Here is a 12650-nt window from a genome sequence, read left to right on the forward strand (position 1 = left end):
CCAAGTGCCTCAAGACCTTTCTTTTTTTTCTAATATAGATATACACTGCCATAAAGGTCCTGCTCCCCCATCCCACCAAGCTGTGTTTTAGTGACATCCCACAAATTCTGATACATTGTGTTTCCATTTAAAAGTCAGTTCAGGGATGCCTGGGTGGCTAAGCTGGTTAAGCGGTTGCCTTTGGCTCAGGTCACGATCCCAGCATCCTGGGATCGAGTCCCACATCGGGCCCCTTGCTCGGCGGGGAGCCTGCTTCTCCCTCTGCCTCTGCTGCCACTCTGCCTTCCTGTGCTCACTCTTTCTCTCTCTCTCTCTGGCAAATAAATAAATAAAATCTTTTAAATAAATAAATAAAAATAAAAGTCAGTTCGGGGTGCCTGGGTGGCTCAGCTGGTTAAGCTTCAGCTCAGGTCATGATCCTGGGGCCCTGCCATCAGGCTTCCTGCTCAGTGGGGAGTGTGCTTCTCCCTCTCCCTCTGCCCCTCCCCTGCTCATGTTTGAGCACGTGCCCCTATTCCATGCGCTCTCTCAAATAAATAAATAAATAAAATCTTTTTAAAAAATGAGTAAAATAAAAGTCAGTTCAAAACACGAATTTCTCTTTTGGTTCTTTGATCCACGGGTTACTTAGAAGTGTGTTATTTTGTTTCCAAATATTTAGAGATTTTCCAAGGATCTTTCTGCTAATGATTTCTAATTTAATTTCCTTGTGGTCAGACAACATAGTTAGTGTGGCTTTGAAGCCTTTTGAATTTGGTAAATATTCTGTGTGCGCTTGAGAAGAATGTGCTCTTGAGAATCCTGCTATTGTTGGGTGGTTCTATTAAGTGTTAATCAAAATCAAGTTGACTACTATATCCTTGCTGGTTTTCTGTCTACTTGAGCTATGGATTATTGAGAGGGGAAGTGACACCCCTGACTGTAACTGTATTTGTCTATTTCTAGTTGCATTTTTTGCATCATGCATTTTGAAGATTTATTATTAGTTAAATAAATATTTAAGATTGTTATGGCTCCTTGATTAACTGACCCTATCATCATTATGAAATGACCATTATTTCTGATAATATTTCTTTTTTTTTTTTTTTGAAGATTTTAATTACTTATTTTGAGGGAGAGAGAGCACAAATTGGGGGAAGGGACAGAGAGGGAGAAGCAGACTCCCCACTGAGCAGGGAACCAATGTGGGGCTCGATCCCAGGACCCTGGGATCATGATCGGACCCAAAGGAAGACATTTAATCAACTGAGCCACCCAGGTGCCCCCCTGGTAATATTTCTTGCTCTGAAACCTACTTCTCTAATATTATTATAGCTATAGCTATTCCAGCTTTGTTTTTATTGATTGGTTGTTAGCAATGGTATTATCTTTTTCCATCCTTTTACATTTAACCTATTTGTGTCTTTATATTTAAGGTTTGTTTCTTACAGGTAGCCTATAGTTGGGTACTGCTTTTTAAATTTTTTTAATTTTTATTTAAATTCTAGTTAGTTAATATATAGTGTAATACTGGTTTCAGGAGTAGAATTTACTGATTCATCATTACATATCAGTGCTCATGATAATAAGTGCTCTCCTTAATAGCCATCACCCATTTAACCCATCCTCCACCCACCTCCCTCCATCAAACCCTAGTTTGTTCTCTAACATTAAGAGTCTCTTATGGTTTGTTTTCCACTCTGGGTTTTTTTTTCCCCTTCTCATCTGTTCATCTGTTTTGTCTCTTTTCTTTCTTTCTTTTTTTTTTTACGATTTTATTTATTTATTTAACAAAGAGAGAGAACAAGCAGATGGCGTGTTGGGCAAGGGAGAGGGAGAAACAGGCTCCCCACTGAGCAGGGAGCCTGATGTGGGGCTCCATCCCAGGACCCCGGGATCAAGACCTGAGTGGAAGGCAGACACTTAGTGGACTGAGACTCCCGGGCACCCCCATCTGTTTTGTTTCTTAAATTCCACATATGAGGGGGACCTGCATGGCTCAATTGGTTAGGCGTCTGCCTTCTGCTCAGGTCATGATCCCAGGGTCCTGGGATCAAGCCCTACATCTGACTCCTTGCTCAGCAGGGAGACTGCTTCCTCCTCTCCCTCTGTCTGCCTCTCCCCGACTTGAATTCTCTCTTTTTCTGTCAAATAAATAAATAAAATCCTAAAAGAAAAAAATTCTACATATGAGTGAAATCATATGGTATTTGTCTTGCTCTGACTTATCTCGCTTAGCATAATACGCTCTAGCTCTATCCATGTCACTGCAAATGGCAAAATTTCATTCTTTTTGATGGCTGAGTAATATTCCATTGTATATATACACCATATATTCTTTATCCATTGATCAGTCGATGAACATTTGGGCTCTTTCACAACACTGAGATCTTTTTAAAATTTTTTTAAAGATTTTTTTTTGTTTATTTATTTGACAGACAAAGATCACAAGTAGGCAGACAGGCAGACGGGGGCGGGGAAGCAGGCTCCCTGTTGAGCTGAGAGCCCGATGTGGGACTTGAACCCACGACCCTGGGATCATGACTTGAGCTGAAGGCAGAGGCTTTAACCCACTGAGCCACCCAGGCACCCCTAGAATGGTTATTCATAGGTCATTATTCTTTTCTCTTTATAAAAAAGTATCAAGTTTCTTTCTTTTTTTTTTTTAAGGTTTTATTTATTTATTTGAGAGACAGAGATCACAAGTAGGCAGACAGGCAAGCAGAGAGACAGAGAAGGGAAGCAGGCTCCCTGCTGAGCATAGAACCCGATGCAAGGCTTGATCCTAGAACCCTGAGATCATGACCTGAGCCAAAGGCAGAGGCTTTAACCCACTGAGCCACCCAGGCGCCCCCCTTTTTTTTTTTTTAAGATTTTGTTTATTTATTTATTTTAGAGAGAGCAAGAGTGAGAGAACACAAACAGAGGGGGAGAAGCAGAGGGAGAGGGAGAAGCAGGCTCCTCACTGAGCAGGGAGCCAGATGCGGGCCTCGATCCCAGGCCCCTGAGATCACGACTGGAGCTGAAGGCAGAAGGCAGACGCTTTACCAACTGAGCCACTCGGGCACCCAAATTTATTTCAATATCTAGTTTCATTTTTAAATTAAAGCTCTTAGACAATTTTTTGTAATTTAAAATTTATTATCAGAGGTGAGGAAAACATTATGAAAACATTCTCCCTTTCCCACTCTCTCTGCTTGTGTTCCCTCTCTCGCTGTGTCTCTGTCAAATAAATAAAAATTTTAAAAAGATTTTTTAAAAAGATTTATTTTTATTTTTAAAGATCTTATTTATTTATTTGACAGAGAGAGAGAGACAGCGAGAGGAAACAAGAGCAGGGGAGTAGGAGAGGGTGAAACGGGCTTCCTGCTGAGCAGGGAGCCCGATGTGGGCTTGATCCCAGGACTCTGGGATCATGACCCAAGCTGAAGTCAGACACTTAAGGACTGAACCGCCTAGGTGCCCCTAAAAGCCGTATTTAATACTAAAAGTTCCAGTTGTACCACTTAACTGAAGGAAATATCCTTTAGCTCTTTATTTCTAATTTTAACACATTCTCATTTTGACATAATTTACCCTTTTCACCCAATTACTAGTACGATGAACAAAGTCTTCCCAAATGTTAAACCTTTCTTTACCACTTGAAACATGACTTCTTACTTTTTAAGAATTCCTTACAAGAAATTTGAATTTTTAATTTTCACCATGAACCTGTTTGATCAACATATAGAACATCACTACTAAATAAATTAAAACAAAGAATGGAATAAAAAACACAAAGGTGGCATCTATATAATTAGCAAATTGTCTGATAAGACACTTTAACTAATTCACATTTCTACTTACCACAAGAAAGAATAATCTGGTTCCAAAGTACCACAAGGCTTGCATTTTTATTGCAAGCTTTATTTTTTTGAAGATTTTATTTATTTATTTGAGAGAAAGAGAGAGAGCACACAGCAGGGGGAGGAGCAGAGGGAGAGAGAGAGAAGCAGACTCCCTGCTGAGCAGGGAACCCAATGTGGGGCTCAATCCCAGGACTCTGGGATCACGACCTGAGCTAAAGGCAGACGCTTAACCGACCGAGCCACCCCAGGCATCCCTTTACTGCAAGCTTTAAGTCATAGTGTTATTTTACTCAACAAGACATCTCTAAGAAAATGGCAATGTTCTTTAATACAAAACTTTTTCTACCCGGTAGGTGGTATTCTACATTTTCAATAAAAGCATTCTTCATAAAATTAGATTTAAAAAAAAATACAGAATGTCTGATAAGTATCTCAAAGGCTAAAAAAATGAGAAAAATGTAGAACACAGAAATAATCATTGGTTAATATTTGGCTTTGAGAAAGCCAGAAATGATTCTATTCCAAGAAATAAGCAATAATGATAAAATATGTAATTAATATATTATATGCCTTTCAGCCAAAACACACTTTTCACCTCAAGATAGTTCTGATTTTTACATTCTCAATTCCTTTCATCCAGAAAAGGACTCCATTCTAAGCCATTATTTGAATAGAGTTCATAATGTATAGTCCTTATTCTCCACAGGATGTTTTCTCAGTACAATAAACTGCAAAATGGCAAATGACTAAGTCAGTTATAAAGAATTTATAGCATAATAAGTGCCAATTTACAATAACCATCAACAACTACACCAAAGCCTAGAAGCTGCTGCACGAGAAGTCACAACTTAACATGATTCTTTGATGTGCTCAGACTTCGTTTACTACAGATCACTGTCATAAAAAACAGAAAAGGAATCTTAATGGGCCCTTGCAAAGCTGCATAATTTTTCAAGTGATTTTCCTCTGGGTGTAAGATGCTGTTCATCCCTTCAGTCCTTTTTTAATTACTTAGCTTCTGCAATAGTTTCTTGACGATTTTGCTTCTTCTTTTGCTCCTTTTCCCTGGCCTCAATCATCTTGGCCAGTTTCCGGGACAGTATGACATTTGCTAGAAACAATGGAGTAAGGGCGGAAACCACTTTCGTAAGGAAGCTATACGGGTCCTCTGCAGCCCATTTCACAACACAGTCAGCCCAAGCCTTTATATCAAGCTCGTCTGTAAGTCTTATGCTTGAAGAGTGAGCTCCAACTTTGTCCTGGGATTATTAGTGAAGAGAGGACAATTTCAGATGACCCTTGGTTGTTTGTCTTCTTTGGCTCTACCACACATTTGTGAGACAAGGTTTAAATTCTATATCTTCCTTACTTAAGGGACTAGTTTCCCAAACCAGGCGCGCACAGCTCCTGATGGTACTTTACTGGCATCTGCATGTCCCCTCCATCCTTTGTTTTCCTCCTTACTCATTCTTCCTTCCCTACCCTACCCAGCCACCACTCCCAGGGGGCCGCGTTCTCCCACCCCTCAGCCTCCAGCACACCTCGGGACCACAAGTGGCTGCCTCTTCTGGGCACTGGGGCAAAGCCTCCACAGCGGCCATCACCAGCCTCCTCTGCGTCACAGCCGGGAGCATGGGATCGGAGCCCTCGAGAGGCCATGACTGACAGCCCATCATCCTGCTATTTATTTTCTATTTGTTCGGTCTGTTCTTTGTTCCCTCTTCCTCTTTTTCTGCCTTCTTTTAGAATATTTATGAATCCATAATACATTTCTTTTTGTTGGCTTAACTTTTTTTTATTGAGGTAACATCCACATAATAGAAAATTCCCCATTTTAACCATTTTTATTAGTTTTTTAAAAAGATTTTATTTATTTGACAGATGGAGACACAGCGAGAGAGGGAACACAGGCAGGGGGAGTGGGAGAGGGAGAAGCAGACTTCCTGCCGAGCAGGGAGCCCAATGCGGGGCTTGATCCCCCTGGGATCATGAACTGAGCCGAAGGCAGACACTTAACGACTGAGCCACCCAGGCACGCCTATTAGATTTTATTTTTAAGTACCCTCTACCCGCAACATAAGGCTCAAACTTACAACTCAGAGATCAAGAGTCACGCACTGTACCCACTAAGCCAGCCAGGTGTCCCACCATTTTAACCATTTTTAAAGTGCACAATTCAGTGGCTTTTAGTACATTATCCCTGTTGTGCAACCATCCTCACTAATTACGGAACATTTTCGTTACCCTATAAAAGAAACCCCACTGCCATCAAGTAGACACTCCTTATTCCCACTTCCCCAGTCTGTGGCAACCACTAATCTGTTTTGTCTCTATGAATTTGCCTATTCTGAACATTTCATTTAAATGGAATCATTCATGGCCTTTTATGTCTGGCTTCTTTCACTTAGCATGTTTCAAAGTCCATCCATTCGTAGCATGGATCAGTAATTCATTTCTTTTTATGAATAAATCATATTCCATTGTACGGATACAACATTTGTTTATCAATTTATCATCTGTGGACATCTGAGTGCTGGCTTCTTTCGTTTGAGTTGCTTGGGGTTTATATTATATATCTTTATCACAATCTTATCTTCAAGTAATATACTATTTCTGATATAAGAATCTTACAAGCTTTCCTTTCCTCCTTCTTGGCTTTTATGCTAATATTGTCACGCATTTCACTTTTACGTATGTCATAAACCCGATAACACAATCTTTACTCCTTTGCGTAGATAACAGATTTCCATCTGGTATAATTTTCCTAATGCCCAAAGGATGTCCTCTATCATATTTTGTATAACAGGCTTATACAACATCTTTATTTTGCCTTCATTTTTGAAAGATGCTTTTTCTCAAGTACTGAATACTAGATTAACAGGTTTTTTTCTTTTCTGTCAGCACTTTAAAGATCTTTGTGCTTGCACTCTTTCCAATGAGTAATGTTATCCTTATCTTTGTTCCTTTGATTATAACATACTTTTTCTCTAGCTGCTTTTTAAAATGTTTTCTCTTCACTGGTTTTGAGTTACGATATGCTTTGTTGTTGTTTTCTTCATGATTCTTGTGTTTGAAGTTCATTTAGCTTCTTGGATCTGTGGGCGTATAGTTCTCATCAAGTTTGTAAAGTTTTTGGCCATTCAAATAGTTTTTCTGTCCCTGTCATCGCCTCTCCTTCAGGGACTCCAACTCTGCATAGATGAGGTCTTGAAGCTGTCTCACAGTTTTTTTCTCTTGCATTTTTTTTCCCTCTACATTTCATTTTGGATAGTTTCTACAGCTGTGCTTTAAAGTTCACTAATCTTTTCTTTTCAGCAGTGTCTCATCTGCTGTTGATCTCATCCAGCCATAGAAGTTCAATTTGAAGTTTCTCCCCTTTACTCCTCTTCCTTTTTTCTCCTCCCTTCCCCATTCCCCTCACCTCCCCTGTCTTTTTAAATCAGGCATGCCTCTCCTCTTTTAAAAAAGATTATATATATGTATGTATGTATGTATGTATTTAGAGAGTGCACACGTGGGGAAGGGGCAGAGGGACAGGGAGAGAGAGACTCTCAAGCAGACGCCCTGCTGAGCACAGACCCCAACTGGGGGGCAGGAGGGCTTGATCTCACAACCCTAAAATCTGAGCGGAAATCGAGAGTCAGATGCTCAAACCCTCTGAACCCTGCTTCTTAATTTTCTAAATATATGAGATAGTTAAAATCATGTTTAATGTCCTTCTCTGCTTATTCTAACAATTGGGTCACTTTTGGATCTGCTTTGACTGTTCTTGTTACGGGTTGTGCTTTCCTGCCTCTTTGCATGCTTGGTAATCTTTGATTGGATGCCAGAATTTTACCTTGTAATGTGCGTGGTATTTTTATATTCCTGTAAATCTTGTTGAGTTTTGCTCTAGGATACTCTAATTGGAAACAGTTTTATCCTTTCGAGTCTTGTATTTACAATTTGTTGATGTGGGTCCTGAGCGATGCTCAGTCCTGAGCTAATTATTCCTCACTATGAGGCACGACTTTCTTGGATACCTTATCTTTTTAAAAATTTTGTTCAAAAAAATTTTTTAATTTTTTAAAAGATTTTGTTTATTGGGATGCCCAGGAGGCTCAGTCGGTTAAGTGGTTGCCTTGGGCTTGGGTCATGACTGAGTCCTGGGGATCGAGTTCTGCATAGGGCTCCTTGCTCAGCAGGAAGCCTGCTTCTCTCTCTGCTTCTGCCTGCCACCCTGCTTGCTTGTGCTCTCTCTCTCTGACAAATAAATAAATAAAATCTTTAAAAAAAACAAAGATTTTATTTTTTTGTCAGAGAGAAAGAGAGCACAAGCATGGGAAGCAGCAGGCAGAGGGCCTTGCCAATCTGGGAGACTGCCCTTCCAGGGTTGGTTAATTACTAGACAGTGAACAATTCACCTGCAGAGTGAGCCTTTCATATAGGAATTTACTAATCAACCTGTAACTCCAGCCACCTTTACCTAATTCTCACATACCAAACCAGTATTTCCTCTGTTCTAAGTCACATCAGGGACAGGTTATGGACAACTAGAGAACATTCCTATAGCCCAGAACCCTCTGAATTTATTTGAATTAACCAACTCTAAGCTTACTCAAACTTGCCTACCTTACCTTGCCCATTCCTTCCCTATGGAAACCCCAAGTTAAAGGCTCTGGGTCATGCTCTCCGTTCACATGTACTGCCTCCTGACTCACTCTGGGGTTTCTTCACGTGACCCTGAATGGCATGACATGCTCCCTCCTCTTGGAAACTGTAATCACCTTTTCTCAAGGCAGTTGTCTCCACGTCTGTCACTTTACTATAACTAATTAGTATATGTGCTGCCGAAACGAGCACTTACTATAACTGATTAAAACAAAATCCTTGGGGCGCCTGGGTGGCTCAGTGGGTTAAAGCCTCTGCCTTCGGCTCAGGTCATGATCCTGGGGTTCTGGGATCGAGCCCCACATCGGGCTCTCTGCTCAGCAGGGAGACTGCTTCCTCCTCTCTCTCTGCCTGCCTCTCTGCCTACTTTGCAATCTCTATCTGTCAAATAAATAAATAAAATCTTAAAAAAAAAAAAAAAAAATTCTAAAACAAAATCCTTGGTACACTTTCAAACAATGGTCTACCCACTATTCTGTGAATTTTTTAACTGGCTGGTGGGAACAGGAACATTTCCCAGCCTTGTGTTATGCCAGGCACTGTTATAATTCTTTTTGATGGTTCTCTTTGAGACTCAGCATTAGAGAGCTTAGCAAAATATCATTCTCTTAGAGACTCTTTGAGAGTCTCTCTTTCGCCTCAGTTATTTTCACACTCTTGTGCTGATCAATATTCTGAGTACTCAGGAGGGCCCTTCAGCAGGTCTCCTGGATTCTCTGTGCAGCTTTATTCTGGTATTCTGTCTCATGAACATGAGCTGCCTCAACTTATCCGAAGTCCTAGCTCAGACCCGTCAACCCAGCTAGATTTGTAGGGTCCACTTCAGTCCACTTGCACAGCAAAAAACTCTCACAAGGCAGTAGTAAGCCCATCTTATTTATTTCCCATCTCTTAGGGACTCCTCTCCTTCAGTTTTTGGGGTTTATTTAATTTTCAGGCATGAGACTAAATACATGCACTTCTCTCCATTTGACCAGAGGCAGAAAGAGTGTATGGAATACCCAGCAGGTGAGCATACAGGCTGACATAGTATCAGTGAATCAACTGAATATAAACCCTCCCTTGCACAGGTAACATCTCAGAGGCTCGGACAGAAGTAGTGGAGGTAATCAGAACCAGAATCCATCCCTTAAATCTTGGTCTAGTTGCCTGACATCATTCTTTGCTCTGTATCTTGATCTTGCCAAGTGATTTTCCATTTTTGACTTAATATACTTTCATTTTTTAAAAAAGATTTGGGGCGCCTGGGTGGCTCAGTGGGTTAAAGCCTCTGCCTTCGGCTCAGGTCATGATCCCGGGGTCCTGGGATCGAGCCCCGCATCGGGCTCTCTGCTCAGCGGGGAGCCTGCTTCCTCCTCTCTCTCTCTGCCTGCCTCTCTGCCTACTTGTGATCTGTCTGTCAAATAAATAAAGTCTTTAAAAATATATATATATATATATATATTTTATTTATTTAATAGGGAGAGAGATAGCAAGAGAGAGCAGAACTGGAGGAAGGGAGTAGCAGAGAGACAAGCAGGCTAAATCCAGGGACCCTGGGATCACGATCTGAGCTGAAAGCAGATGCTTAACTGACTGAGCCACCCAGGCATGCCTAGACTAAGATATTTTCAAACAAAATATTTTTTATATTTTATTTAAATTCAATTAACGTATAATGTATTATTAGTTTCAGAAGTAGAAGTCAGTGATTCATCAGTCTTATATAGTACCCAGTGCTCATTACATCACTTGCCCTCCTTAATGTCCATCACCCAGTTACCCCTTCCCGCAAACCCCTCCCCTCCAGCAACCCTCAATTTGTTTCCTATGATTAAAAGTCTCTTATGATTTATCTCCCTGATTTCATGTTGTCAAAAATATGTTTTTTGAGAGAATGTGCATCAATATTCAGACCTCCAGGGATCCCGGGGTGGCTTAGTTGATTAAGCATCTGCCTTTGTCTCAGGTCATGATCCCAGGGTCCTGGGATGGAGTCTCACAGCCTTGCTCAGTGAGGAGCCTACTTCTCCCTCTGCCTGCCACTCCCCCTGCTTGTGTACTCGCCTGTACTCTCTCTGATAAATAAATAAATCCTAAAAAAAAAAAAAAAATTCAGACCTCCATGTGATCTTGAGACTGCTCCTCCCCAACCTTGGCAAAAAGTTAGAAGCTTTTTCTCTAGAGCAAGGAGGTTTCTGGAGTAGTAAGTCTTCTCAGAGACCCAGAAGACAAGTGAATCTGGGCATACTAGAATGCTGAAGCTCTCTAGCCCTCTTCCTTCATGAGCTCCCACAGGGCCAGCAATAGTTCAAGGTAAACCCTCCAGACATGAGACTGGAAGTTTATTCCAGGAAACCTGACCAGTCCAAGAGCAAAGTCCTAAAAGTAGTATGGACATTAGTGATTTGCCAAAAAAAGTTCAATCAGTTCATCTTATAAACACCTATTATTCTTAATATCCCACCTGTAAATACAAGCAGACAACCAATGATTGCCAGGCAGCTAAGTATAACATGAAAAGACTTTCATAACATTAAAGACTAAAAGCAAAACAAAAAAAGTTAAAGAAAACATCACACAGGGAGATGAAAGCTTTGACAAAGCATATCAATGTTCTCAGAGATAAGATATTGCAATCATGGAATGAGGTCCTAACTTAAAAAAAAAATAGTTAGAGAATCAATGGGTAATCTTCCATAAAGGAGATCCAGGGGAGAAAAACAACAACAACAAGAAAAAAAAAAAAAAAAAAAAAAAACAAGAAACCAAAAAACCCCAGGAAAATGGGAGGTGGTAGGGGCAGAAAAAATAGGAAACGCAGAGATAAATCCAAGAGATCCAGTATCTGAAGAACAGGAATTCCAGAAAGAAAAGCCAGAAAACTAAAGGAAGGAAATCATTAAAAACAAATTCAAGAGGGTTTCCGAGAAGTGAAGGACCAGAGTCCCTTCTGAAAGGGTTCAACGGCCTGGCACAACACATGGAAATGGACCTTCACCAAGGTATGCCACCATGAAATTTCAGAACTCCAGTGGCAGAAGTGAGAGTCACATACAAAGAATCAGAACTCGGAATGGCTTGACTCCTCTAACAGCAACACTAGATGGTAAGTGAAAAGTAACAATGCCTTCAAAATTGTAAAGGAAAATGAATTCCAAACTGGAATTTCACACCTGATCAAGTATGAGAGAATGGGACATTTTTCAGACATGCGATTCCCTTAAACTACTTTCCATACATCCCTTCTACTGCAAGCCAGTCTACCAGAATGAGGTAATAAAACAAGGGGAGGAAGGGACACAAACAGAAGACTCAGCAGGGGAGAGCCCACGATGACAGCAATATGTTAAGCACAAGGGAGAGCCAATCCAGATAGGGCTGGTCAAGAAATTGGTAAAATAGATAATGTGTTAATGTCCTTACAGAATTTGGGTTGAATTAGTGACAAGTGGCCGGAAAACTAAGCTAATCACTAATAAAAATGTGAGAGGAATATTAATTCTACGGAAATGAAAGCTCTGTGGTAACTTCATCCACTATGTGGCTCAGCTGTGATTTAAGTATCATCATAATCATGCAAACACTAAATATATGATCTAACTAGAATATATCAGGAAGAGATGGGGGGGATGGGGAGTACAGGCATGGTGGGCAGGAGGGAGAAAAGTCAAACAGTAATGCCTACAATGCAAACATCACTACCCATGCACATGTTTAAATTGAGACCTGATGGCAAACTAAACTGACCAGCCAACACCTGAAAGGGAATACTGTGAAGCAGGGAAAATGGGGAAGGGCAGATAGGGTAGGAAGTTTGCTGTTTTTCCTACAAACCTTGCAGAACTATTTTTCAATGCAAAATAACAGATTTTCTTCCTAAAATGCAGGATATAAAACTGTTTAAAAAGACGTATTTTGTTAATTTGTTTCTAAATTTGGGGGGCACCTGTGTGGCTCAGTGGGCTAAGAGTCTGCCTTCCGTTCAGGTCGTGATCTGGGGATCCTGGGATACATCAGACTCACTGCTCAGCCTCTCCCTTTCCCTCTGTCCCCGCCCACACCCTCAAATGAATAAAACCTTTATGAAAAAAATTTTAAGTTTCCAAATTTTTACGGTGCACATTAAAAAAACCATAAATGGGAACTCCACTTTTCAGGACCTAGGTAGGGCTACAGTTGTTTTTACTGCAT

At 40.7% G+C, this 12650-nt stretch overlaps 1 pseudogene; it reads right to left on the minus strand.

Annotated features, from left to right (window-relative positions):
- Positions 1 to 4819: 4819 nt before the first annotated feature.
- Positions 4820 to 5461, minus strand: LOC116878321 (annotated as a pseudogene).
- Positions 5462 to 12650: the final 7189 nt, after the last annotated feature.

The sequence above is a fragment of the Lontra canadensis genome, unplaced genomic scaffold (assembly GCF_010015895.1).
Source record: "Lontra canadensis isolate GAN:19392208 unplaced genomic scaffold, GSC_riverotter_1.0 scaffold57, whole genome shotgun sequence".
NCBI classification, from domain to species: Eukaryota; Metazoa; Chordata; class Mammalia; order Carnivora; family Mustelidae; genus Lontra; species Lontra canadensis.